The sequence below is a fragment of the Bombus affinis genome, chromosome 1 (assembly GCF_024516045.1).
Source record: "Bombus affinis isolate iyBomAffi1 chromosome 1, iyBomAffi1.2, whole genome shotgun sequence".
NCBI lineage: Eukaryota > Metazoa > Arthropoda > Insecta > Hymenoptera > Apidae > Bombus > Bombus affinis.
In genome coordinates, this window is record NC_066344.1 from 19,573,791 (window position 1) to 19,599,516 (window position 25,726).

The following is a 25,726-nucleotide window of genomic DNA, read 5'->3' on the forward strand; positions in this document are numbered from 1 at the left end:
AATAGTGAAATAAAAGTGGAAAATATCAAGTACATGAATGTCACTAATCTGTTTCTCTCCTTTATCAAACAGGCAGTCGGTCGATTGTTATTTTATATTTCTTTAATAATTTTTTAATGAACATTTATGTTTATATGACATTTTTCTCTTCTCATTACTTCGTTTTGCGGAGAAAACTGGAAACATCTATATAGAGTTTCAAACACCACTTAGAAATTTTTCTCGCAATTAAAAATTGAAAACAAAATTTTCAGCGATTTTTAATTATAGGACATAGCGTTGGAGTATTTGCTGGGAATACTTACCAGGTCTAACGAAAGCTATGAAACGTTTCGTAACCCATTAAAGATCAAAAAATTAAATAATATATAAAAGTTGAGTAAGCAAAACATTACTGTTGCATATAAAGTAAATTTTTGTACTGTAAAGAGAATTACACAAAGAATATATTAAAGTAATAGATATAATATATTACAGAAACCCATTACTCAAATCGGAGGTAGAAAAAGGATTTTTATAATTGACATAAATATTTTTCTACCATAGTGATACAAAATATTTCAATTTCGCTTTTCATAAAATTGTAGAATCCATATGGAAGGAGAAATATTCGGTTCGAAAAATTTGCAGCGTTTTTATTATGAAATTCTATCAAATAATAAAATATTCCAAAAAATATTGCCCTTAGTTAGATACTAAAGAGAATTAGGGACAAACATAACAAATTCGTTAATAAAACAGGTTTCCTTTTTCAGTAAGACAATATTAAACTTTAAAATATATAATATATTTTATAATTATATAATCTATATCTGTATGAATATAACATACTCTCATTATTACTTATCATGGTCTTCACAAAACTTAATTAATAATAAAATTACATTTTATAAGATTATTTATTTATTAAAATAGTGACGAAAAATATATTAAGGGAATCCTTGGAATTTTCTTTCAGAGCTACAATTTCTTTTGATAATTTTGATAATTTGATAATATAAACTAAAGAGAATGTCAAACGAAACGTTGCAGTAATGTAACATCGGTCTTTAATGGGTTAATGAAAATACCTCGTTCAGCGAATTAACGTTTTATGCGAAATAAGCAATACTGGGACCATTAAATCGTTTCCAGACTCGCCACAAAAGGATCAAACGAAACAGGAATCGCTATGCTTTACAGAACGCGATACAATTTCGAGAGGGAGCCGATATTCAACAGAGAGTAACTGATCGTTTAGAATTGGACAATCGCCAATTTCAGTGCCGAGTCGGTTAGCATGTAAAAATATAGATATAAAGAAAGTATGAGAGATAGAGTGAATGTATGAATGAGAGAAAAAGAAGAGAGAAAAGAGAGAGGAAAGAGAGAGGGAAAGAGGGAAGAAAAATGCGACATCTGTTCGCATAGTAGACACACGCGCAATTAAGCATGTCGCTTCTCGTTTAACAAACGTAAAGTTATTAACTATTAAGTCCTTTGCTTTTTTCCTCTTGTACGTAGTCGTCGAGCTATATTATCGCAGCTTTCTCACATGTGATATAATAGATAGGCTCTTAATTTGCTATAGCATAGTAACATATTTATCTGTATAATATAACCGAACATGCACGAGTATTATAGCGAATCAAAACGAAAGCTCTTTCGAAACGAATGGAAATACTGAAAGGTATATGAAGAGTAAAGAGAATAATAAGGTTTGGAAAACTATTTGTTTAATAGTCTTCCAATATACATATAATGCATTTTGTGACAAATGAGATTAGAGAATTATGTAGATTCATTATTAGACTACGAATATTTATGCAAATTCAAATTCTTATGAAAACAATTAAAGAGATTAAATTTAAGCAGATATTTGTTTTGGCAACTCAATCTAATAGTGATTATCATATATTATTATATATAATTAGTTACAAATCCGGTGTCCAGTAATTATAAGTGAGACGTCGCACTGAAGAATTAACGTACTGTTGCTATTTCAAAGGTAAAAGAAAAACATGATACACAATGAATTATTATCTTTATATGTTTAGTCTTGTTTATTTGTTTATATTAATCGAATAGAAGCAAAATTGTTTGTATTCTCTTTTTCTTTGAAAAGTTTCTGTTGTAAATTTTATGCACAACAATATTTTTCTAAAATATGCAGTACCTCGATTAGAGTATGAATTTTATCTTTATTTATACTTACTTTATCTATACTTCCTCAATAGTTAACTTCAAAGTATCAGAAGGTCTCACGCGTAAAGAGTGAACGGAAGATAAAGTATTTAAACATTAATACAATTGCTGGCTATAGTATCGAATAACATATTTTAATAACAGTATAAATTGACATTTTTATTTTGTTCCAATACTCTGCAGCATTCAACTACAAGAACAAATTTAAATATTTTAAAATAATTATTTTTACTTATTTTTGTTATTTCTATTGTAGGTGAATTTTATGTGCATAGCTAAATTCGTCGTTCCTCTTGTTCCTTCATTTATGAAGTAAAAGTACAGAAGAAGGATAATTTTATTTTCATATGAGAAAAGATGATCTATTTTGAACTATTTTATATATATTAATACTAAACAAACACAGACGAGATAAAAACATTGGAATAAAAATGTAATAATTTCCTTCAGTTCCTATGCTTTCTTTCTATTCTTTCTTACAAGGAACTATCTTCTAATTTTTCATTAATCAATGTTCCAATAATCGAGGTTCTATTGTATTAATAATCGATTATTCTCAACAATTTTCCTTATTTTTTCCTCACTCTTCATATGTGTGTATATGTACAGTATGCACTTGTTCGCCCAAAGAAAATACGATATAATAGATTTTGCTAATGTATTACGTGACAATAGCAACAGGATACTTTAGTTGATTGCAACTGTAGATGGTTAAGCGAATATTAATATTTCTTGTTCTGATTAATATTTTATAGCGCTAGCAACGATAAGATCGATATTTTTCTACTTGACACGTTGCAAAGAGGAATATGTAACAATACGTGCTTGAACTGGTGAGAAGACTATAGAGATTCTTAGCTCGCTGTAACATATTTAACATTTAACTTTATAATATAATTCTTTATAAATATGAATGTCTAACTCAATTTAATGTAATTTCTTATTTTTACGCCTTACACCAATTCACAGGATGATTCATGTTACAGAATATTTAAATATATATAGATATTTTTTAATGTATCCCTCAAATGGTCTCCTGGGATAGTATTGGTTTGCCCGGAAAGTTCGTTCCGATTTTTAAGGAAAATTCAAACGCAGCATACTTAAATTTCGATACACATTTATTGAATTATATAGGTGCCATTTTGTTTTAACAACCTTTCTTTATCTTTCACGCAACTTGAATATTCCATTCTTCCAAAACCTCTCAGGTTTTTCGGTAAAAAACTTTTCGATATGATTTTTTATATCGACCAAAGAATTAAAGCTTTTGCTATTAAGGGAATTTTGCAATAACCTAAATACGTGAAAATGTGCGGCTATATGTCTAATAAATGGTGGATGGGGTACCACATTCCAACCAAGCTCCAGCAGTTTTTGTCGAGTAGTCAAAAACATATGAGGCCGCGCATTGTCCTGGTGAAACACGACGTCTTCCGATTCGCTAGCTCTGGACATTTCTGTTCAATTACTTAAATTCGACTAATTACAAGCAATACTTTTCCGAATTTATCGTCTGGTTGTTTGGTAGAAGTTCATAATACAGAGATCCTTTTCAGTCCCATCAAACACAAAGCATGACTTTCTTCGAAAGAAGACCGGCTTTTGGGATGGTTAAAGATTATTCATTTCGCCTTTCTCAAGATCTTCTCCGCTCAAAATTATTATAAATAATCTATTTTTCATCCCTCGTCACTACTTGCTTCAAAAATGGTGTCTTCTCGTTGCGAGCCGCAAATGGAAACGTGATCCATCAGATTTTATTCCGATAAATCGTGGAGAACGCATACATCAAAACGGTTTATATAGCCAAGCTTCACAAAATGCTCGCGGATGGTGCATTTTCATATTTCATATCTGCTAATTCACGTGTCGTATAGCGTGGATTATTCTCGATCAGTACTTTGATCCAATTGTTCGGGATTTGGAGTGGTCGTCAGTTTATGACTCGGACAGCACATCTGCCTTTTTTGGAAAAATCCGAATTTCCTACCTCCCAAATTGTAAACTTTACAATGCGGACCTCATCAAGAGGCTAATTGACATCCTAAGTGCTTGATGGGTCCGCTTTAAAGTGAGTATCTGGTATCAATCAGCGACACCAGAAGAGATGCCCCCACGAGGATACACAATTACAAGATTGGAAGGAATAGATTTCCACCTCACAGAAACCATGGTGAGAAGGACACCCCCTGGATTAAGAGTTAGCATATAAGAACCAGGCGCTTCAAGGCACCAGTCTTCTTCAACCAGCCTTCAAACAGTCTTACTCTTATCAGACAGTCTTACTCTTCGTGTTATACTAAACAGTGCAAATAAATCAACTACCAGGTATGTAAATATGAAACCGGAATTTTTGTATAGAAAATACACGTTTATTGTATGAAAATGATTAAAAATATTTTATTGGAAGTATTGCTCATCGCTAGCTATACATTTTTCCCACCTGTCTGGCAATTGGTGGATGTCACGCCAAAAAAAACTGTCGCTCTTTTGAGGCAAACCAGTCATCGAGCCATTTTCGTACATTTTCGTAAGAAGTGAAGTGCTGGTCGGAAAGTGCGTGTCTCATCGATGCAAATAAATAGTAATCGGACGGAGCCAAGTTTGGTGAGTAAGCCGCGTGCGAAAGTATTTCCCAACTGAACGCTTCAATCGTGTCCTTGACCGGTTTTGCTGTATTTGATGGTGCATTATCATGAAGTAAAATTACTTTGTGTTAAATCTTTTACGCTTAGGATTCTCAAAATATATCCACTTTTCATCGCCAGTCACAATTCGGTGGAGAAATGACTTTCTTTTGTGGCGAGCACCATTTCGCAAGTGGTTTTTCGGTTTTCCTGCTGTCTTTCATTCAGGTCATGTGGAACCTATTTTCCCATCTTCTGGATCTTTCCCATGGCTTTCAGACGTATGGAGACGGCTTCTCGTGTCACGTTTAATTGATCAGCGAGTTGTTGTTGCGTTTGAGCGTCATCCTCATCCAACAATGCTTGCAATTCGCTGTCTTGAAACTTTTTCGGTGGTCTTACACGTTCTTCGTTCCTTACGTCAAAATTGCCATTTCTGAATTTTTTAAACCACTCAAAGCACTGTGATTTACCAAGAGCATGCTCACCGTAAGTTTCGACAAGCATTCGATGTGATTCTGCAGCAGTTTTCTTCAAATGGTATATTATATATTATTAATGGTTATATTATTTATTATTTGATATTGTATTAAGATTAAAGCGAGAAGGTTAATTAATTCTGTTAACAAATACATAATTGAAATCCTGAATACATTTGAATTTGATTTAGAAGATTGTAATCAGGATGCAACAAATCTACTAAAGTAGGAAGTGAAATGACAAATTGAACAGAAATCGAGTTATCAGTTATCCAGTACAATGGTCTCATTCACGATGATTTTAGAATGTATTGGGTGGGTCAAAGGAAACAAATTCTTCTCTTTGAGTTGCCGGTCACGTTGCTTTTCAACAGGCAATGCCCATTTTATGTCCGGTGAGGTGCGAGATTATTCTACTCACTCGAAACTCACTCCAAACTCACTCTTGTTATAAATGTTTTAAGAAAAATTTTGGCATATCTATTCTTAAGGTGGAAACTCATGTTTATCAACAATGGTACTTCTATACTTTTTTCAAACATAAAATAAAAAAATGTAAAAAATGGGAGTGAGTCTTAATATAAAGAACGTATCAGAATGAAGCAGCTTCTTTCTACAATATTAATTTTGCTAATAATTGAAGCTTAAAACTATTTGAAGAATATATTAAAAACTTACGTATTTAAGATTTGTAAATGGAAATACCGCAAAAATTCCAAACTATGGTGTTCTATATATGACAAAGTATCTCAATATAGTAATATCCAGTCTCTTTACCTAAGTTTCGCCGTATCCGCTCGATAAACTATTGTCTGCAGTTGAGTATCTCGTTTCACTCAGCGCGTTGCGTTTCTGACATACTAATTGCGGAGCAATACTCCGCGACGATAACCCCACAGTTCATAAATGTATCCCTCCGTGGCATAATTACCTAATTTACACAGAAACTACGGTACATCGAGCGACGGTGTCGTTTTCATGAAATTACCAAAACTAGTCAAATTTGTGGAGTTTGGTCAATAGTGCACAGTGGACCATTAAAATGTATTTTATGATCAAAATTTAATTTTTCAACTTTGACGTATTAAAAAAAATTTTGTTGTTTTCCAAAGCTTTGAGTTTCAAAATCTGCACATACTTCTCTTTTCAGATCATTCTATAATCTCATAAAATGTTACGAAGATAATATATAATAATTCTGCTTTTGCTGATTTTTAATTTTAATATCATTTGATCGTTGAAAAAAATAAGAAGACAAAAACCTTTTGGAGCTTTTTGAAAATAGACGATGATAGGTTCCGAAAGTTTTTGAAGGACGAATAATATTATGTTAATTATACATTATTAATACTTGTTTATATGTAACTAATGTTTGTAACATTTTTTCAATGATGGAGAGTGTAACAAAAATATATATTTAGTTCCACAACCAAATGCAAAGATAGTTTTGACATGTAATTTAGTTGACAACATATTGAATTTCAAATTTGCTTTTGTGTGAAAGACGAATTGTTAACACGAGCATGCATATTTCAAGTGCAACGTTCTGTATGAATTTTGACAAATAGTTTGTATAGCCTGTACAGTATAGTAGGTTTAAGAGCGACTTACGATTATACTGCTGCGAGTGAGATGTTTTCATTGTGTGAATCTTACTTATTGTTGGTATTAGCTTTTATAAACTAGATGTTGATGCATGCATAATGTCGATTTATGTTGTTATAAGTCAGGACTTTGAGCAGCGCCAAAGCCCGGCGATGATAATTTTGTGGAATACGATTGCGGTATGTTGATCAGTATGCGGATGAATCTGGTGCGAAATCAGGGAATCGCAGAAAGTTGAAACGCATAAACGAACACGATGCAAAATTAAGGAGTCGCTGGGAAGACGGTATAGACGAATTCAATATGAAGTCGAGGAGCTGCCGGGAGGTTGGAAAACAGCACAGACGAACCCATCTATAGTTGGGTAGCTGTTAGAAGCTTGGGGAAAATACAGGCGGGACCTTTTGCGAAATCAGGGACCTGCGGAATGCGAACGAACCTGATGCAAAATTAGGGAGTCGCAGGAGGAGTTTGGTTTGCATAGACGAATTCGACGCGAGACTAGAGACTCACTGCAGAGATTTCCTTTGGATTAAGACGGGCGAACGAACCCGATGTAGAATCAGAGAATCGCAAGAAATGTTAGTAAAGACATCGTGACTTGGTTAATGAAAGTCGATATGACTCAAACGATAAAGTCGTATTGTGTGGATACGTTCAACTATGGTGTATAGTATTGCGAGCTTGAATATGAGTAAGTGATTAAAGTGAGTAGTTAAAAAATTGTTAGAAATGTATATGTGTCTCGAATAAGTGAATGTAATGTGTGTTTCCTTAAAGTCTGATTGCTCGATTTTGATGCACTGCCAATGCGAGGAGTAAAGTAACTTAAAAAATTTCCGCATAGAATTTACATTGACTCGCGGATTCTGGGTTGATGTTTGTTCGATTGAAAACTGTAGTCCTACCTCACTATACTGGCTCTTAACGAACGCAATTCAAAGCAGCACACTGACACTTTTCGTAACATTCGGTTCTTTCTGCCCGAATAGCATGATATTTCGGCTCATTATATATACAGGGTGGTTGGTAACTGATGGTACAAGCGAAAAGGAGATGATTCTACGCGAAAAAAGAAGTCGAAAATATAGAATGAAAATTTTTCGTTTGAGGCTTTGTTTTCAAGAAAATCGACTTTGAATTTTCGCTGGAACAATAGCTTGGTCACCACACTCTCCTGACTTAACTCTGCTTGACTTTTATTTATGGAGCCATATTAAATCAATTGTCTATTCTGAAGAAATCACAAGTTGCGAGCAAGTGAAAGAAAAGATTATTGTAGCCTTTCATACTTTAAAACAATCGAATACGTTAGAAAGTGTTCATAGAAATTTAATTAGAAGAGCAGAAGTATGTGTTGGGCAGAATGGGCAACATTTTCAGCAATTTTTGTAATAATAAACTTTATGATTACTTCATATTATTTTATTATGTCTTCCTAATTTTCCGTTACGGCAAAAACAAACTTAAACTGCGATAATATCCATCGAGACAACGATCTACTGCGAGATCCGTTATAACGAGACGTGATAAAGTGCACGCGTATCGAACGAAAATTCAAAGTCGATTTTCTTGAAAACAAAGCCTCAAACGAAAAATTTTTATTCTATATTTTCGACTTCTTTTTTCGCGTAGAGTTGCTCCTTTCCGCTTGTACCACCAGTTACCAACCACCCTGTATATATATCGCGAAAATCTCGAAAGTCTATGATAAGAGTGGATCAACAGTTTATTGTGTGTGTATGAGAAAGTAATCTTCATGGTTTCCGAGAACAATACCCTCCGGAAGTTTACCACGGATCGTATCCTAGCGTACGTATTATTATAGTATCCAGCACAACCGCGACTGTGCCGTATTACTTAGAATATATGTATATGAATATTTTAAAATGAAAGGCGTTTTTCTTCGAGGAATTTAAAGAGTGGAGTCCAGATGTTCTTCATCCGTAAAAATGTTGAAAAAATCAATGTATGTAAAAATCCCATATTGGTTTCCTGTTTGCACTTCGCAAAGTGCAAACTTTGCGCCAACATTTCATAGTCATTGTAGTTTACTTTTTCAGGATAGACCTGAAACTGAAAGTTACAGGTCTCATTGTCTGCACTTATGCTGAATCATGTTTCGTGTTGGTTGATCAAATTAATGACTTAACTCGGAAGATCTAACCAGAAGTCGTTTAATTCAGTTGAGCAATCAAATTAAAAAGTTAAACTATCTAAATACACAACATACAAATATAAAATTCACCATGAAAGTCAAACGAAACGGAAAGCTACATTTCCTTGATTTCCTCATTTGCAACAACACACTAGGACCACCAAAATAAGTGAAATCCTGCGCAATCCCGAAAACAAGAAACTCCCTCTTGAAAACAAGAAATAAGATTACAAGAAATAAGAAAACAAGAAAAACATGAAACGTTCCAGATATTTAAAAGATAGGGGGAATTAGAAGAATGGCCAAAGAATGAAGGAACGCCAGAGCAAAATTCGCTTGAAACATTTCAGTCAATCTATCCTGGCAGAACGCCATATCAAGATAGATCACTTCATATACTTCGAGAAAACAATGATCATGCGAATGGTCGCAAAGCAATCGAAATTTTGAGACATTGGAGCAATTTGAACAGAAACACTGTGTATTATATCAATAATTTGGCAGTCTATCCTCCTGCCTTTTTAATTCGATTGGCCAATCAAATTAAACGACTTCCTGTTAGATCTTACGGGTTGAGCATCCAGTTTAAGCGTCCAAGTTGAGCTATCAGTTTGATCAGCCAATCGTGACATCGTTCAGTATAAGTGGACAATTAGTCTCAAACCCTCAATTCGATGTCTACCCTGAGGAAGTAGACTGCAATGTCTATGAAACGTTCACGCAAAGTGCAAATGTAAAATGTAAACACGATTGTCCCAAAAACTATTATAATGTTATCTGACTATCGTGAAAGTTTGAAGTCTAAAAGTATGTAAAAATGCTTTTAATTTCAGCTATGCAGTTTGTTTGTTTTTTTTATGAACGATAATTGTGTTTTGTTAATAAAGTTCAGTAGTTGAATTATATCAGGGAAACTAAATTTATGTCGAAAAATGATCGATAGAAAAATATGTCTAATTTTGGTCAGAAAATATCTTTTCGCAAACTATTAAGCAAATGTATGGCGCGATTTAAAAAAAGCGCTCCTCATCGGTTCACCACAGGAAACTTATGTAACTTCAGGCGGTCTGGAACGGAAGAAAAAATGTTCTGTCAAAGGATAATGCGTTTTATCAATCACCGTGAAATGGCAGAAGTTTCTTCGTATTCTCATTGCAACGCTTGGAAACAAAAGAAGAGCTCAAGCATTCGCAATAGCAACTAAAATCGCCATCACGTCCGACTAACTTCCGGTATTTGCATCTCTCTGACGTCCCTTTGCTCGCTTTCTTCCTCCGTAAAGGCAACAGTCGATAACGAGGACATTCATGGACGAAGGACTCGAGAGCGTTTCCTGTCCAATCAACCACATTGTTCTTACTACCGAAAATGCATTCTACACTATCACTTTTTCCTTATGATGACAATTAAAGAAAATAACCCGGTGATGATTCAGCTGTCCATTTTTTACGATTTGTTTTCTGTAATCGGACTCGTTAGGTCATTTGATTTTTATATGTAATAATTCGTCAAAGGTCGAATGCAGTGATCAATGGTTCATTGTTTTGATGAATATTGTTGTCAGTGATATTTAATTGTAAATAAGATTGAATTGTGTCAAATGCGGTGATCTGTTGTTAGTGATAGACGGCCGATAAGTTATATTATTATTGTCATGCAGTTTCAGTATTTTTAGAATTGAAACGTTTTATTAGTGTTAACGGTTAAATATTTCTTTTAGACATATTCTGTTTTGTTCATAGAAACTTATCTCAATGTGTCTTACACATTAACAGTTTTACTATTGTAGTAACATTACTTAATTTATTAATTCTCTAATAATATATTAGAAGTGATGAAACTGTGAATTTGTATGCATTTATGGAGAATTTAAAGATAAAGAAATATACAGAATGCAGATTATTTACAAAGATATATAAAATATTTTTTAAGTATACTCTATACTATCGCTAGTATATAGAACAATTTTTTATTTAGATCGCATCTTTTTATTATATTCATAAAAATACGAGTTTGCATAAATATCCGCAGTCTAGTCAATGATTAAGTTAATGACTTAATTTACTAAAATGAACTTCAATAAAATGATTAACGTCTGAGGTTTTGAATTATGTTAAATAGTTGGTTTTAATTTTGTGGAGAACTATCAGCGTAACCATCTGATTTACATGAAGAATGAGCACACTTTATAAAAAATTGGTTGAATACAAATTTTGAGACTGAAAAAACCTCAAAGTAATCGAAGTTCTATAATGAATATAAGGTCTTATTTACAGTAATATTTTGTTTCTAAACACACCTATTGTTTCGTCCGGTGACTCTTTGCGTAGCCCGGAATCTATCCCTCGGTCGAGGCGGCCACTCGCTCCGTCAAGATAATTAGTTGGACTGTAATAATCATAAGAAATTGTCGAAAACTAATCATTTCGATTTGACCGTTAAGTGGTATAGAACACCTTCGAGTCAAGATGTTCCTTATGGTTATTGCTCCATCAGGTAAAAAGTGGGGAAACGTGAGTTTACCGCAAGCAACCGATGGTGGGACGACCAACAGCCAGCAAGATTTTTTCTCTACGACAGTGTAACATCAAACCAAATCTCAATCCACAACAGACCAGGCCAGGCACCGAGGGCAAGATGGCATCTAGATGCCTACGCATCCTTACTGCGTAGCCTCAATAGTCTTAAGGACTCACTAATAAATCTTGTCATTTTCATAGTTAAGACCAAAAACAAGCATCATCTATTTCCCGTGTTCTTTACATTTTGTTTGCTATGGAAGTTACGGAAAATTAGTTTCCCATGTTCGGTATTTTCCCTTAGCAACTTTCTCTCAAGGGCGGCTAAGATCGTTCCTAGTGCACCAAGGTTCTTGTGCTCCAATCAAAAGCAATGTCTATCGCTCTCGCTTTCCCAAACAAAATTGTCCTTAACGAATCAATTCATCTCGTGGTCTCAGACACACCCACCCCTAACTTTCCTCCGCCACAACATCGTCAGTAAAACGCATTCAATCTCTATCTTTAGGATAATCAACACCTTTTACTCGGTTTCTACCCTTAGACCGGTCGCGTACTTAGCGTATCAGTGTAACTAGGTTTTACATAAAGTTGTTGGCGTGATTTGTGATTTATGTGTGTTAATTCAGTGTATATTCCATTGTGATTGCTGAATTCCTAATAAAGTTTAACAAAAGCGAAATTGGTAGTTGTGTTACGACCCAGCCATTTTAGTTTTCATCATTCAACCTTCAACTTTACGTGACAACAGCATCGTCACCGAATTTTACTGGATCAACGACTACAGGTCAATCAACATCTCTGCACTGGGTTCACTACTTTAACTCAGTCAACACATATTCAGTAACTTTTGATAACTCGTATAATTAACATATATATATGTCGGGTTATCATTTGAATTTTGGGCGCGCAACAATTCCTTATTTGTATTAGCCATCGTTTTGCACAACAGAGATTATATTTACAAGTATAAATATGAATTTTACAAAGTTTAACGAATAATAAGTTTATCAAATGCTATTGACAACGTTCTTAGGGTTCAATAACGAATGCGCGGTCAATGGGGAAAACTCTTTATACAATAAAATATTAGGTCATCCCATAAGTTCGTGCCGACCTTTGTGTATACATTTCATATTTTAAAGAAAAACAAGAGAACTTTTATCGAGGCGGAATAATGAAAAATGGGAAGAAGTTGTACAACGAGAGGGGGATTACATTTTTTCATGAAACTGAAAGGTATATAAACAATCTTAACATATAAAACCGCTCGAAAAACGGCACGAACTTATGGGATGACCTAATATACTTTGAAACACAAAGTGACGTTAGCTGTGACGCTCGGTCACTTTCTGAGTGACTCCCAAAACGATATCAGTAAACTCTCCAAAGTGATCACAAGACTGATCACCTGATAAAAAACTGATATGATCACATTTGTTAACTGCATATTGACCGGGGATATCAACAAAATTCCAGGCGCCGTTACTAGGTAGACCCGCGTAGAGCCAACATTGCTCCTGGTCGGGGCTTGTTTGTTAATACTGCGTGTGTCCCTCAATATCGGTACTTCTTCTATTAGGTAAAAACGTTCATCCCGTGACCGCGGCTACGTTTGGCGACCAGTTGTGTCACCTCGAGCCCAAGTATTTGGGATCTTCCCAAAAGAAAGGCCCCATGTCCCTACATCTCCGACATATATATACGCAACGAGGGTAAGCATTTTGTCTACAATTGTTGTTGGAATAAAGAGTACAATATAATCTGTTACCTCGGCGTTATAAGTAATTCAACTACCTCTATTATCTTAAACGAAATAGGGGATCGATCAGTTCCGTGGCGTCGTACCACTACAAAGTTTGCATCATTTACTTCTTTTCAAAAATATTTACATACGAGAATAATTGTACAAATAATTTAAAATATTAATACCGAAATATTCTATGCCTTATAATTCATAAAATTGTAGCATACAAAATTACGAATACACTTTTAATATAGTATAAGCTATGGTAAATAAGTAGGTTATGTCTATAGTAGAATACATACATAGAAATTATGGATTACTATTGTCAACGCGATTTATGTACCGTGAGGTTCATTTTACAATAGCGGACAAAAGATTAAGACGAAATGGAAGAAATAAATAATTGATTTACTTTCCATAAAAAAAATACAAATACAGTATTCTACTTTTGATATTAACTAATTAGACATTTGTTTGTACACTTGCAAAAAAAATTTCATTTTGATATTTTGCTCAGTGGCTAAGTTATATATAAAAAAAAAAAAAAGGAACGAAATCTGTATAATATTTCATCGGTCAAAAGTTTAAGACTACAAAAAAAAATATTAATTTTTGGTAAGAAGATATACACAATTTTAGTTTAAATTCAATATTTTGTCCAATATCCGTTATTTCTTATCACTTCGGTACATCTTCTTGGCATAGAATCTATTAATTTTTTACATTGATCTACCGTAATATCACTCTAAGCTGTTTAAATTGTAGAGTAAAATTCATTTAAATTTTTCGGTTTATAACCTTGTACAGCCACGACAGTGTAACGTAAAATCGACACTTGGATTGTAAGAGAAAAGAAGGCTGAGTCGTAACCCAACTATTAATTTCCTTTTATCGAACTTTATTATAAATTTAGCACTTACAAGAATAGAATGAGACTGTATTGGAAGAAGGGGTTGTACAAGAACATGAACTAGAACAAGAACTGGCCGAGCTCGGTGAAGTGTGGGCTTATATGCGTTTTGGTTTGAGGATGTTGAGGGGCTCGGTGTAGGTTATGATATGGAAGAGTGTTCGAAGGTCGGGGGTCGATGTCTTATCTATGATGTAGACTAAGGTGCGTCACAGTCTTGGTGTAGGCTATGATGGTAAGGTGGTGATATGTCCAAAGGAGTCCGAAGCTCGGGGATTGATGTCTTATCTCTGATGTAGATTGATATGTGATTGATGTCACAGCAACACGGTAATATTTTCTTCTTCAAAACACTGTTTCACAACCCGAACCGTGTGCTTCGAATTATTATCATTTTGAAAAATAAAATCACCACTCATGTTGTTGCGTGCAAAAGGCAACATTGTGTTCTTGAGTATGTCCATGTATTGAAAACGGTTCATAATTCCATTGATACGACATATCGGACCAGGGCCGCTTCGAGAAAAACACGCCCACACCATAACGTTTCCACCACCATGTTTAAGAATTTTTAAAACGCACTGTGTTTTCAAACTTTCGCCAATTCGACGTCTAAAATATTATACTAACCGTATTCTGTCAGAAGAGACGCGATTGAATTTCGATTCGTCCGAAAACAATACCTTTTGCCAATTTTCACTTGTTCAATGCTCATGTGCTTTAGCAAATGCAAGTCGTCTTTTTCGATTCCTAGAACTCAGCAGTGGTTTCTTTTGGAGTTTTCGCTCTCTTAAGTTAAAGTCTTCTAATCTTCTCCTAACAATTCTAGCACTAATTTGTGTATCGTTTTTATAGTTTATCTCCGCAGCAATATTATTTGCAGTACGGAAACGATCCTTTTCGCTCGATAGATGAATCCGACGATCCATTTTCGGCGTTGTTTTCCGTTTTTCGGTTGATCGCAATACATGCCTGCCTTTAAAAATTTATACCAAGCTTGCTTACAAGCCGTTTCTGACCTGTTCACTATATTTGCTATTTCGGTGAAGGTTTTACTTTGCTTTCGCAGCCTTACGATTTGTTCCCTTTCGTTTTCAAGTAAATTCTTTGATTTACCCATAATCTGTTCCTACCTAAATGAATTTTAAGCAATAAAAGGTACACTAAACAATGATTTTGACATTCCAGAATTAAAATGTTCGAAAACTGTACTCATATTTACGTTTTACACAGATCGTCTTAATCCAATGTCCACTGTTACAAGTGCTAAGCTGTAACTAACTGTTGTAACTCCTACATTTTTTGTATTTAACAACTGACGGTCTGAGGTTACGTAGGTCAAACATACAGCTATGTTATTCCAAAGAGACAAATGGAATAGAAGAACAATATGCGTATAAGATGTTTGTAATTATCGGTTTACAAATCATTGTCTTAATTTTGTCCGCTATTGTACATATTTTCTTGAAACATTTTTTACATTTTATAACAATGAAAAATTAAATAACCAACATTCAAAGTTAGATATAGATACAAAATTTAGTTTCATAATTGCATTAAATTGTAATTTGCATTCATACAATAACTTTAATTATACTATAAAAGGAACTATTTTGTCTGTTTATTTTTAATTGCTTTATTGATATCCAATATAATATTATAAGGAATCAGTGTTCCAGTTATTTATCATTATTAATTACAAGAATGCCAAGATAAAATCAAGTTCGCCAATATGTTGTAAAACCAAAGATATCTAATTTCCTATATATTCCAATCGCAATTATACTAGGTACTGAACAAAAATTTACAATAACATGTGTATACAGGTATTGCATAATACCACAGGCAACGTGACTAATGCATTTATATTTAGTTTAATTCTCTAATAGATATGGATTTATAACAAGCCAAGATAAACGAACCTCTCAACCGACCTGACTAACCAGCTGTTGCGTTGCTTCGTAGGTACATTACATCGATTGCAACCAATGTCAATCGCATATAATTTTATTAAAGCTACAATATTATGAAGACCACAAGGAGAAAATGATAAGTTCATTCATATGTTTGATTTTCTGATTTTTATATCGCTTGAATAAAAGAAAATATTTTATTACAGCATAGTTAAATATAGGAATAACCTGGTAGATTTGAAAACATATATAAACATAACAATGAAATAAAAGATTTTATGCCAAAGAAATATTACCGATTTCGAAAAACGCTAGGAAGTATAAAACAATTTCTATTTTATTTGTATTTTATTTAGACACATATGCAGCAACAGTTAGATTACCCATTTACTTGCTAAATAGCATACTATTAGGTCATGTCACAAGTTCGTGCCGACTTTTGTGTATATATTTCATGTGTCGATTTATAAACATACGGCGATAAGGGACCAATGCACTTGAGCTTAGCTGATCGAGATCAGGCTAAAGCAGATTTTCGTGGGTATAAGATCGTAATATAGTGAACACAGTGACTTCTAACAGTAAAAAATCATGAGTGAAATGCGTATCCATTTTCGACATCTCATGTTATATGAATTTCGGGAAGGAATTTCTGTAGCAATTGCCACGAAAAACATATGTGCTGTTTACGGAGAAAATGCGCTTTCATCTCGCACCTGTAGGAAGTGGTTCCAACGTTTTGGAGCTGGAAATTTCTGTTTAGAAGATTGTCGATTGTCTCGAGAACACAGCTTCAAACGAAAAATTTTTATTCTATATTTTCGACTTCTTTTTTCGCGTAGAATCACCCCATTTCCGCGTGTACCACCAGTTACAAACCACCCAGTATATCTTCATTTGTAGTTCATGTTTTACAAGGAATCATAAAACATTTTCATACCTCTCAAAATCACGTTTCTTAATATCTCAAAATTAGTCTTTCATATTTTAATAAATTTAATTATTTTTTTCTTCAAATGATTTAGTAAGTAAAAACAAAGAAATAATAAATATACTTAGGACATATACGCAAAAGACTAAGTGAATTTTATAAAACTTGTACGTGTGTGTGAATCAAATAAATTAATTTATTCAAAGAAGATATTCTTTCAGATAAAAATAAGAAATGCTGTTTATTATATATTCTAATACAAAGTTTTATATAAATACAAGATTTATGTTTAGATATATAGCAATGTTTCTCCTCTTTTTTCTTCTGCGTTTTACGTCGCATTGACTGCGAAGTTATTAGCGAGGATGTTACGTCTGGATAGGTTATATTTTGTAGTATATACAATTGAACCTCTATAACGCGGTACTCTTATAACATGAACTAAACATTGTCCCCTTATAACGCGATTAAGAAGTTGCTGGAAATGACTCATTTCTGATATGAAAATATGTGCACTTTTGTATTGAATCGAAGCACAGTTTTGCATTGACTCTTGTGCGATAAGGAGGGGTTTTTTACTGTGTGTATTGTGAAATGCATATGGTTTTGTTTTTTTAAGCTAACTTATTGTATTCCTTCCGTGATTCTGTGACGTTAGAACTGTATCCGCCTATTTGTTGTATTTCTGTCTTTGTTGTTCTGTTCCTTTACATATAGTATGTGGTCCGTTGTTAATGTTTGGTATTGGTATATGTTGTAACGAGAAAATTTAATTTTTTCATTAGGTAGTCGGACTTTAATTTAGTGTGCCTAGTCCTCAACTGGGAAATCACAGTCCTTCCTTTTCCATTTATATTCCTACATGGTACGTGTTGATCGAAATGCTGAATCACATTGCGAATTTTTGTTCTTTTGGTTGTGTTCCAAGCTTTATTTCATTCTTCTTTTATGAGCATTTTTATATGATTCATACAATCTTGACATGCAAGTGGGATCATTAATTCAGTCCGTGAGAGGGATAATAAAAATAACTTCTTTGGCTGCGGCATCGGCTTTTTCTTCGCCCTGAATTTCAGATAATGTTTATATCCACGCTGTTGTTGAGAGATAGTTCTGTATTGGCCTTTTATATGTACGTTGTAATTTCATGCGTTTTGCTACTTGTGGTTATTTAGGCTTTGATTATACTCATGGAGTTCAAGTAGATGGCACGATTTTGTAGGTTTCTAGTGAGTGCAAGTTTCAGTGCTTCAAGTATGATGTACGCTTCAGCAGTGAATATTAGTATCAATTTAGGATTTGTTATTTTATCATTTATGATAACGGCATATCCTACTCGTGAATCTGATTTCAACGCGTCGGTGTACGGTTGGTTTTAGTAAGCATTGTTAATATTTAATTCTAGGAATCTGATATCGTATTTTGTTCTGTTTTTTGATCTCTGGGGAAATCAGCAAAGTTGATGTCTGGTAGCACAGGGATGTTAATAGTACAGGGAGTTATTTTTGTTTGATTTCGTTCAATGATTGGGAGCATTCCCATTATGGGTAGTTGCGGAATATTGTTAAGTTTAATATGAAATGGGAATTGTAATTCGAATTTCTGTTGTACAGTTTTCTATACTTATCTATTTGAGAAAATATAATTGATGAGGATTTGAGATGGAAGCGATTTTCAGAGCATATTTTCGCTTAAGAACTTTCTTCTTGATTTTAAGACCAGTTGCATTAGTTTCGCACAAAATGCCGCTTACTGGGCATGCATAGTACGCACCTGTGGTTATCCTTTGTCCCGGGTTGCGTATTAACTCTATTATTTGTATCATATGTAGGTTAGTTGAATTGTATATGGTCGAGCCGTAGTCGATGTTTGATCCTATTAATACTCTATGTTTTTAAAAGAATTTTCTGGTTAAGTCTCAATTGCTGTTAGCTTGTATTTAAATAATATTCAATTTCTTCACGCAGGAATCTTTCACATACTTCATATGTTGAATGCAGGCAAGTTTACCGTTTAGTATGAGTCCAAGTATAGTGATGTTAACGAATTTTTATTCAGTTTCCCCTATAAATAGTTTTTGCTGAGTCTGGTACTTTGTTCTTTTTGTGAATAGGATGTATCGAGTTGAACTTACTAACTCAATTAAATTTTGGGATGTAGCATCTTTCTTTGCTCGGTTAAATGCGTGTGGCTTTTGGCTATGTGTAGCTAAAGGCTACATCTACCGTCACCTTAATAATTGTTTCGGATTCATTTATTATTTCTTCGGTGTGAATTGGGTCCATTTCGTAGTCTGTCCTTTTTTTCAAACAAAATAGTTATATATATTTGTTATATACAGGGTGGTTGGTAAGTGGTGGTACAAGCGGAAAGGAGCGATTCTACGCGAAAAAAGAAGTCGAAAATATAGAATAAAAATTTTTCGTTTGAAGCTTTGTTTTCGAGAAAATCGACTTTGAATTGTCGCTCGGTACGCGTGCACTTTACCACATCTCGTTATAACATATCTCACTGTAGATCGTTGTCTCGATGGATATTATCGCAGTTTAAGTTTGTTTTTGCCGTAACGGAAAATTAGGAACACATACTGAAATAATATGAAGTAATCATAAAGTTTATTAACAATCAAACGACACGTTGTATTAACAATCAAACCCCGGGCAGGAGCAATGTCAGCTCTACGCGGGTCTGCCTAGCAACGTCGACTGGAATTTTGTTGATATTCCCGGCCAATATGCAACGAACAAACGCGATCGTAAGGAGAAGAAAATTCCCATCAGTCCATTATTCTTACGATCGCCTCGAAGAGTTTGACACGTCATCTTTACGTGGATTATTATACCTAGCGTCACAGAAAACGTTGCTTTGAGTTACCCCGTTGACCATGGATTCGTTATTGAACCTAAGAACATTGTCACTAACAACTCGAGTGTTTAATCACCACGGTTATTTGTCAAACTTTGTAAAAATCAATATTCATACCAGTAAATATAATCTCTATTGTACAACAACGATGGCTAGTCCGAATGAAGATTCGTTACACGCCCATGAACCGAACGTTAACCCGACATATATTATTTATATTTCGTGACATATTCTGCCTTTTTATTCGATAAGCTAGCGTTGTCATTATTGGTCTCTCATTCACTAGGAAGCTCTAGTAAATCACACAATATTGCATTGGTTGACATACAATTAACAAGTTTTTTTACTTCGAATATTAATGTCATATAACATTTTAAAATACAGATGTAAATATCTATATGTCGGAGATGAAAGAACACCGCAACCCCTCCTTGTTACACCTGTAGCAGGACACCTTCGAGGACGTGACAGCCCGGTTTTCCCCTGGTTTTCGATTGCGTTTCTCCGCCTCCAGTCTTGTCCTCTCGCGGCACTCAGATGCTTTATGTCCGTGTCTACCACAGTGGTAGCACTTGTGTCGGGAGTCGAGAAGCTTATGCCCTTTAGCTTCAGGACCCGCGGAGGAGTTGCTTAACGAAGACGCCGGCCTCTTCACCGGGTAGGAGAGCACTGCCATTTCACTTGCGAACTGGTCCTCGGTCTTGATATGGCTTGTAAGTGCCATCCGTTGGATGCGCTGGTCCAGTGAACCCATTTGAAGGAGCACGGCAGCGTTAACTATCTCGTCCTTGGTACACCTTTCCCACCTCGCCATCAGGAAGGAACGTAAACGGCTACCGTAATCCCCCATGGTTTCACCCTCCAGTGGTGCCCCATTTTTTACCTTCCATAGCGCCGTGGCAGCTGTTTCTTTCCCACCAAAGCGTGTAAGGAAATGGTCTTTAAACTTTGGCCAGGAGGAAACTTGGGTAGCAGGTACTTGCGTAAACCACTGCGCTGCCGAACTTTCTAGAGCGGCACTCAAGGCAGAAAGTAGCGCACTGCCTTGTAAAGGTTTTTCTTCCATGATCAAGTCAACAGTCGCACACCATGCGGCTGGGTCGGAACCCGAGATTCCGGGGTTAAAACGCGGAAGCGATACGTTCCTAGATGTTTCACTCGGTCTTTGCTCTCGCGGCTGAGTTATCTGGCGCACGATGGCCATGAGTTGTTCCATCGTTACGTATGGCCCGGATCCCACTTCTGATGTTGGATTGAAGTCAGGATTATGGAGAGGGGCGTTTAATGAATTCTCATTAGAATTAGCCATTGCCGTGATACAATGAAGAGTTTATTAGCACAGGCTTATTAACAAGATTAGGCACTCGTAGCACTAGTGATAATGACCTTAGGTTCGAAACGAATCCGCGGTCACGGGATGATAAACGTATGTTCTCGCACAGTTCAAGTCTAACTCTTTGTTAACTAGACGTGAGATATTCACTCGTTGTAAGATAATACTGTCACTCGTCAATGAGATCGCACGAAAAGAATGACTCTCCGTCTCGATGATGCCGTCGAGGAAAACTATAATGGGTGTGTCTAAGGACATGAGATCCTCGGATTCGTCAAAGAAAGCTTTCGTTCCAAAGATGAGAGAAATTAGCGCTGTTGCTAATTGGTCGATCTCCATATCGGCGTTTTGAAAGAGATGCTGGCCGCCCTTGAGGGGAGGTTGTTGACGGGGGGCATCGTTCGTGGAAGATAGGTTTCTCCTATCTTCCCGTAGTTGCAACAAAGTCTATTTGAAGGACTTCGCTTGACTAAATCTTAAGATTTATAGCGGGTCCTCACGTTAGCTAAACATACACTGCAAAGGCATGCCGACAGCCGACGATCATCTTACCCGGAGGACAAAATCTGCGTGTGGCGGGCCGCGGGACAGAAACCATTGAAGTATTTACTGCCACGAGTCGCTACGACTATTTCTTTTAAGGAGAGGTATAGAGTTACTCTGTGCCTTTGTTAGATAAAACGTTCATCCCTTTGACCGCGGCTACGTTCGGCGACTGATTGTCACCTCGAGCCCAAGCTCAACGTTACGGTATTCCCGCGAATCCAAGGAGGGGTTCCGGTGTTCTTTCATCTCCGACATATATATTTTACAATAAGAGTTTTACAATCTATAATCACAACATTTATTCAAACAAATAACTCTCAGTATGAATTTATTTTACATTATTGTCGTTATATTCTTCGGATAATAGAAAAATATCATGCAATTTAATATTAACTATGCTCACAGAAATTTTTTAATGTTTATATATTAAAATTTTCCTTATAAAATAAGATACTTTGAGAATAAATATCTACAGTAACTTCCAAAACTGTTGCAACATGCTTTGGAACTAAATAATGTTTGTAAAATTGGACCAAATGATTTGAATTTCTGTGAAAAGTTAGGAGGATTAGTTTGAGTAAGACAAATTTTTTTTTTTTTAAGTTGCAATTGCTCGCAATCATGAAGAAAAAAGTAAAGGTCGCTTTATTTAACTTTTTCATTTATGCTTCTAACGAAATCTTAAACGACTCATTTTGAAGATTTATATCAATTACAGAATATCTGCTGAAAATTTAATGGATATCCGTCAATGTCACTATCAGTTACAAACAATTGGGAATGGGAATTGTCCTGTTTTTGCGACCAGGTTTTCAGGACAGAGATAGGAAGAAAAAACAACATCGTATATAAGCACCGCTCTACAGCGATTTAAATTTAAGTTATATATTTATAACATTAAAAAATGCAATTCCGACACACAAAACATTGTATGGCTATGTCGTACCGTCACGTATCGGTACTTTTGCCTAAAGCACCCCACAACTAAAGTCCATTGTTTATTGTGAACAACATACAAATTTAATACTCATCTACTGGTCAATAAACGTTATATATATAAAAACAGTTGGAAATGGCGCAAAACACAAGTTTCGGCTTAAAATCTACATCATTCGGTGCTTGTCGCTTGTTTCCGCATAAACCGATGTTTTATCAAGAATATCATTGCAACTTTATATACATATATTTTATATTAAATCTGGTAATATATCAATGGGTATACTCTTATTTAAGAATCTTAGGACTTACATTTTTATGATAGGTACATACAAAAGTCTTTTAATTAATATAATAATATAATATAAAAATATAATATAAAAAATTATATTATTTAATTATAATTTATAATATAATAATAATTTGTAATATAAAAATATAATATTTTAAAATAGAAATAAAATAGAAATAAAACATAAATATAAATTTAAAAATATAGTATATTATTTTTTAATAAAAAATACAGTACTTGGCCTGGCAATGTAAAGATAAATTAACAGTAAAAACAAAAGCAGTACTAGCACTATAAAATAACAATATTAAGATAAAAAAACAAACTGAATTGTTATTTCAAGCGTACCAAGGTTGTATCAAGGGTCAAAGTTTGACAACTTAAAACCAAATTTTCTTATGAACCGAATATAATTTTCTATTTAAAATTATGTAGAATAAGTTATAATTTATTAACTTATATGAAGTTTATGACATTAAGTTATAAATTATTAACTTTTTTATTGATAATTAAATTAAATTATTCACAAAGATTAAAAATTCGCTATTTTTATTCTTTATTAAATGCTGCATGCACTTCTCAAAAACTTATAGATAAAATATATATGTAATAAAATATTCCTATATGAAAAGGTATCATTATTAAAACAAGAAATAAGCGAAACTACAAATTTACAAAAACTGTACTTTGCTATTATATGGTCCAACAACACTCATAGAATGTCTATCGAGCGTAAGCCGTGTCCTCGTTGGATTAAGATTTTTCTTGCCTTGCTCTGAAATGCTGAAGGATAAGTCCAGGATAAGTATCTGGCATTTACATTCGCAACAAAATCACGAACAAAAGAAGAGGTTCTTAAGTGCTAATTATCACATTTTTCTTCCTTTCATTACTGATTAGTCTACACGTATACTTCTAAATAAATAAATAAAAGCATATTTGAAAAATAACATCGAATAAAAAGTAAATATTTAATAGCTTTGTCAGACTATATGTAATTTTAAAATATCTTTCATCTGTTTTTATTATTAATAATAAAACTTATGATATACCTATGAATGTACATGAATATACATATTCATGTAATATAATATGAGATATATGATTTCATATATGTCCGCATAACATATTTCAAATATGCACGAATTTAAAAAAAAATTAGTGATTATCTCCAATTTTAGAAAGCAGTCATGTGCTTTTATAATTGTTCTAACTGGAAAATTAAAATGTACTATAACTAGAAGAAATTCAATTAATAGTATTATTCCAATTTACATAAAATGTTCATAATTTGTAATAAATCAAGTTCTTTGTCTATTCATATAAGTTAGAACTTATTGTAACTATCTATAGATGTAATGAAAAGGTATGTTTTGGTAGAAACTCAACAAATTAATCTTCTTTCATTGCAGGTGTAGGAAGAAATAGAGATAAACTTTTATTGAAATAACCAAAGCAATCAAATAATAAGATGTGTTAATTAAGAGACAATATTTTCCTTTAGCATCACTTACGGTGGTATAACAGTACTTAAGATAAATGAACAAATAAAATTATTTCTTGGAAACAGTAATTAGAATTTAAGAAAGTGCTCTTCAATTACAGATTAAATATGCAGCGGCACATGAGCTAGAGGACAATTCAAATCATGTTGTTGTTTTGCCTCGGAATATCAATATGGTTAGGATACACATAATGTAATAATAAATAAATTCCGGGCAAAACAATGTTGCCGCTACGTGCAACCGTCAAGCAAACTCGAATTCAAATTTTTCGGCTCTCTCCCGACCAGTATAAATAGACGAACGCGATCGTAAGGATTTCAGTATCTACGAGTATCTGCCGAGTGTCTATCAGTTATCAACGAGTTATTAGCGATCTTATTTCGCGACTTATACATTGTCTTAGCGTATCCGTTAGTACGAGCGTCTTTGCGAATATTATCTGTACTAATTTATTTATCATTTTAAATATACTTGACGGTTTCAACGACGAGCAATCTCGTCTAATAAATCTCACGATCAACCATCCTACACAAGTCCTCTACAAATATTTCTGACTATCTTTTACCCTATATAAAGATTGTTTTGATTTTCGATTATATTTCGATTTTTAAAGCGTTCTCACAATTAGTTGATAAATAATTGATATTTTTGTATCTAATTAGCCTCGAGTGGAAGAAACATTCTTTGTTTCATAATTCATAAAGTTCGAACAAGTTAAGATCTAAAAATTTCCAATAGAGATTACAAAAAAGAAAAAGAAAATATATAAATATATTTTATTAGAATTGTGTTTAGAAAATGTTTCCATTGTAGAAATGTTAAAAAATAATAACATTAATAATCCTTGCCAGAATTAAATTTAAAATTTTATTTCTTTCCGACAACTTCTGGTGGTGACTCCTTGTTCTCACGTGAAACTCATGACGCGTAACGAAATCGAATCTGAAAAGCGACGAATCCACATATTTCGGAGCTCGAAATGTCCGGGAACCCTATACGACGCTCCCTTGTTCATCCTTGTGTACACGCAATGCAGGATCGGCTTTACTCGCGACGCGGCTGCCGCGAGAAATCGGACCACTTGCTGTAAATAGAGACAGGCAAACAAACGAAACAGAACGGCGAGTGGCAGGAAACGACGCGACGTATGAGGAGTGACTGCAAATATGCAAG

General features: G+C 34.2%; 1 protein-coding gene and 2 long non-coding RNA genes across 6 annotated transcripts in view; 2 read left to right on the top strand and 1 right to left on the bottom strand.

Annotated features, from left to right (window-relative positions):
* Positions 1 to 4,596, top strand: part of LOC126918236 (uncharacterized) — a 241,084-nt gene extending 236,488 nt beyond the window's left edge. The window contains exon 2 of the long non-coding RNA XR_007711280.1: positions 4,516 to 4,596. This is a non-coding gene — a long non-coding RNA (uncharacterized LOC126918236). The remainder of the gene's footprint in view (positions 1 to 4,515) is intronic.
* LOC126918242 (uncharacterized) overlaps positions 1 to 25,726 on the top strand; it is a 487,823-nt gene that overhangs the window by 412,704 nt on the left and 49,393 nt on the right. The gene's annotated exons all lie outside the window — the stretch shown is intronic.
* LOC126918005 (uncharacterized) overlaps positions 1 to 25,726 on the bottom strand; it is a 327,710-nt gene that overhangs the window by 245,781 nt on the left and 56,203 nt on the right. The window lies entirely within an intron of this gene.